Source organism: Poecilia formosa, unplaced genomic scaffold, assembly GCF_000485575.1.
Source record: "Poecilia formosa unplaced genomic scaffold, Poecilia_formosa-5.1.2 Scaffold1153, whole genome shotgun sequence".
In the NCBI taxonomy this organism is placed as follows: domain Eukaryota; kingdom Metazoa; phylum Chordata; class Actinopteri; order Cyprinodontiformes; family Poeciliidae; genus Poecilia; species Poecilia formosa.
The window spans coordinates 11,836-16,081 of record NW_006801092.1 but is presented as its reverse complement, the minus strand read 5'-3'; the positions used below and the strand labels follow the sequence as shown (position 1 = coordinate 16,081).

At 40.1% G+C, this 4,246-nt stretch overlaps 1 long non-coding RNA gene across 1 annotated transcript; it reads right to left on the bottom strand.

The window, feature by feature from the left end:
* Positions 1-1,092: 1,092 nt before the first annotated feature.
* On the bottom strand, positions 1,093-4,240 carry LOC103132601 (uncharacterized). The gene is made up of 2 exons (XR_475584.2): positions 3,492-4,240; positions 1,093-2,109 (listed from the first exon to the last, which is right to left on the bottom strand). It is a non-coding gene; the product is annotated as an uncharacterized LOC103132601 (long non-coding RNA).
* Between the last annotated feature and the right edge of the window lie 6 nt (positions 4,241-4,246).

Genomic DNA, 4,246 nt, shown 5'->3' with positions numbered 1-4,246 from the left:
GGAGACCTGAAGGTTGTCCCATTGATCCACAGAGTGTGAACTGGAGGTCATTGGAGCTCTGGAGGCTGGAATTGAAACCACAGTGGAAGTCAATGGAAGTCTTGGGATGTTGGCCAGGAGTCCCCTGGAACACACAAACCAGCTCTGCATGTCAACCAGGACATTGCTGGGACGCACAAAGGACATGGGAATATCGGGCCAGAGGCTGCAGAGCCCATGTAGGAGACGTGAAGGCTGGTGGTATAAGCTCTTAAGTTTCTGGAGTCTGAAGAGAAGTTGTCCCTTGAAAAGCACAGGAACAGCAGTGTGGGACAGGGGTGGACCCTTCCTGGACCCTGGTCTGTCAGAGAACCTGGGAACAGGATGTCATGGCCTGGGCTCCAGGTATGCTCAGGCTGGTCCACATGTAAAGGAGAATGGTGAGTATGATGCTGCAGGAGAGGATGATAAAAATGAAGGAACAGATGCAGGAGATGAGACAGAGAATGATGCTGACGGTAGGAGGAACAAAGATCATGACAATGAGAGAATTTGGCACATTCAGCATCCGCTTGCAGTTCTTCTTTCTTCTGTCACAAGTACAGAAGTGAAGTTTTGAAATCAGTAAGTGATTAGAAGTTTTTAGGCAATGCTGCAGAAAGCAAAAAGAGGGTGCAGTGACACATCCCATTAAAACATGTGGCTTATATAAATATATACGGTACTTCATGATGCATTGTCAGAATGAAAAGAGCCATTTGTTAATCATGGATCATATTTACATCCCGCTATTTTAACTTAATGAATGTGAGAGTATGATTTCTCCCCAGCAGCTGAACAGAGGAGGGATTTCCTGCTCTGTTCAGCTGAGCGGAAGAAATGAACTCTTCTGCACAGAGTTCAGTTCTCCTTGGTAGCCTTTGCATAGTAGGTTAACAAGGAGTGTATTAGAACACACTCCAATCATGAAACTTAAAACTTAGAAATAGTAACAATATTATTTTCAACATATTTTGGGCAATTTATTTGATTGAAGAAATAATTTGCACAAAGCTCAGTAGAAAAGAGAATGAATACCATCTTGTGGTTTGTGTGACTTTCCTGGCCAGTTTTTATTTTTTAATTTTAAAAGCAATATGGCAGCAGCTCATTTCCCCATCCTTTTTAGTTATATTTAACACAAACTTTCACCAGAAGCCTTTCGTTCTTTTGGAATATACATGACAAACAGCTTCAGTCCTGGAGAACGTGATGCTATCCTCCCTGGCTCTAAAGGAAATGTGTCTTTGTGTCTTCAAACTTAAAGAGATGCTGAACTCTAGTCTGCACACACTTAGTCACGGTGGATTTGCCCATTATATATAAACCTATGCACAACAATGCAGTTGTTAGCTTTATTGTGGAAACCTTCTCAGAACATTTAAGACAAACACTTTCACACTTGAAATTAGAAACTAGTTTACATCTTTTGGACACCGATGCTTTCAAATCTGAGTCATGCTTGTTCACAAATATGTCATGGTTTACAATACCAAACATATATCACAAGAATGCTTCTTTTAAAGTCCTGTACATGTCTGAGGTCAAGGCTTTTTGGAGTCTGTTAAAGAAAAAACAAAACACAGCACTTCCAGTTTCATTAAGGTCTTTTTATCCAGGCAGAAAACACTCGCTACAAATTCAGTAGCATGTAAAGATTATCAAATGGCATTAGAGGTAAAATGTTTCTCAGTGGAATGTCCATGTACATTGAAACTTTTTATTTTTTCTCAAAGCTTGCTGTTACCAAAAGGCTGTCCACCTTCCTGATCCACCAGATATAACACAAAGTTTTCTGTTGTACAACAGGATCCAAATTCCTTCTGTTTATAAGAACATTCAGAGTCAGAGGATTTCCTGGAAAGCAACAAAAGGGGCCTTTGTCTTTTTGCCTTTGCCGAGCTTCAGGCAGCGCTCAGTGTCAGTCAGTCTGACAGTGATGGACCTCTCTCCTATTGAGGATTCCAAAGTCCTGTTCCTGAAGCCACCACAGGCAGCCATGACGTCACTGCAGGCGTGGCCAGTACTGAGACAATTCTGCTTCACTTCCAGGAACTTGGACTGGAACTGAGATGCCAGGAGAAATCAAACCTAAAAAAAGAATAAACATTATTATGGAAAAACTGGCAAACGGTGGATTGTGATCTAATGCAACTTTCAAAATAATCTTATAGAAATATTCATAATAGGCTCTTAAATTTAATGCAACAGAGGAAAAAAAAAAAAAAAGTTCAATATTTTTGGTCACTCATTTCAAAAAGTGGAACTCATACATTAAAGCAGTGGTGTCAAGCCGCACTCCTCGAGGACCCGCTTCTTTTAGATGGAGAAACTGCCAGTCGAGCTCTACAGAGCTCTGCTAGTGAGCCAGGCGTGCTGAAGCAGAGACACATGTAAAGGCTGCAGGACACCAGGCCAGGAGGACCGGGGTTTGAGACCACTGCTTTAAATAGATTCATGACACAAAGTGAAATATTTCAAGACTTTATTGCTTGTAACTTTGTTGATTGTGGTTGACAGATACTACAAATCCAAAATTCTGCCTCAAAAAATTTAATATCACCTAAAATCAATATAAAAAGCAGATTTTAAACAGCAGTATCAGACTTCTAAGAAGTATGATTGTTTCTAGTCACCCAGTACCAGGTCTAAGCTCCTTTTCCATGAATTACTGCATCAGTGCAGCCTGCCATGGAGGCGATCAGCCTGTGGTTCTACTGTGGTGGAATGGAAACCCAGATTTCTTTGATAGCAGCCTGGGCCATCTGTTTTGTTGACTAATGTGCCTCTCTGGCGTATGCAATTTATCTAGCGTTGCATCAGTGAATCTGTGATCGACCTGATGGTCTGCTGGATTACTTTAGCCTGGCTCGACATACCTGCACCTGAGCCTGATTTGGTCTTTGTGAAACAGATGAAGTCAGGATGAACTGATGGCGCTATGTCAGCCTGGATTTGTCTCTTATCCTGGATTTCATAATCCCACTTTTGTGAACCATCCCTCTGATGTAATGCATTATTTGCACAGATGTAGAGGTGTGAATGTGAAGCTCACCTTGTAGAGACCTAGAGTTACCATTCTAGATGTTCTGAGTTTGAGAATAGCTCTTTCTACAATTATAGCTTTTATGTGTGTCAATCTTGGCTAAAACAGTTTTACATTTATGCTTCTAATCAACAATTAAAACACACTGAAAGTTTTTTATTTTTAGACCAAGTTTTAGCCTGGATGTGTACAAATCTTTTATGCATTGATAGAAAAGAATGCTCACTGGGAGTCCTTGTAACTTCACTCTCTGATGGTTGTTGTTCTAATAAATAAACAACATCTCAAAAAATGAAAACCACACAATTTATTTTCCTTTCAGTAGTTCTTATGTTTACTGTGACTTCAAGACAGGTGATGAAGAGGAGGTAATAATTATATTTCCTTCAGGCTCAAAGGCAGACCTAAGACCTGTGGTGGTTCCTACCTGTTGAAGATGTTGTGGAGGACGTCACTGACTGGCTGCTGATGTGTGGCTGCATATGTGGAGGAGTATACGTCTGATAACTGCGACTGTTTACAGAAGGACTGTTGGGCAACATGCAGGAATAAGAGGTCTGGTTTGAAGCCTGGAATCAGAACATTCTGCATTAACCTGGGGAACTGAATGTCAACATGATGTGCTTAGACAAATACTTAATACTCTATTGCTGAGTTTTTTGTAGTTGTTGTTTTGTTTTTTTTTTACAGAAAATCTGAGATTTGGCACACAACCCTATACTCTTGGATTAGATTTGCCATTCAACACCTTCCTGTGAAGATCAGTTTGCATGTTTTCTGCAGTTTAAGCACTTTAGACTGAACTGTGATCGTCTTCAAACACTAAAAAGAGATTTAAAAGTGGAGATCCAGCATATCAGATTGAATTTACTTCAGCTTGATGATATTTGCTAGTAAATCCTAAAAAAATGAAATATCAGTTCATCCACTACTTTTATCAACTTTAATATCTGATATCTAACAAAACAGCAATGGCCCTAAGAAAAGTGAGGGCCCAATGAACAACAGATTTCACTGATCAATGTTTCCTTTTCGATGATCTTCTGGCGCCCTCTCTGCCACAAGATCACATGGTAAAATCACAAAGATTTATGATGATGGTGCACAAAAGCAAAACATAGTCCATTGATTATCATCACACATACATGGTGCCCTTCTGCTATGACATATAAGGTAATCTTA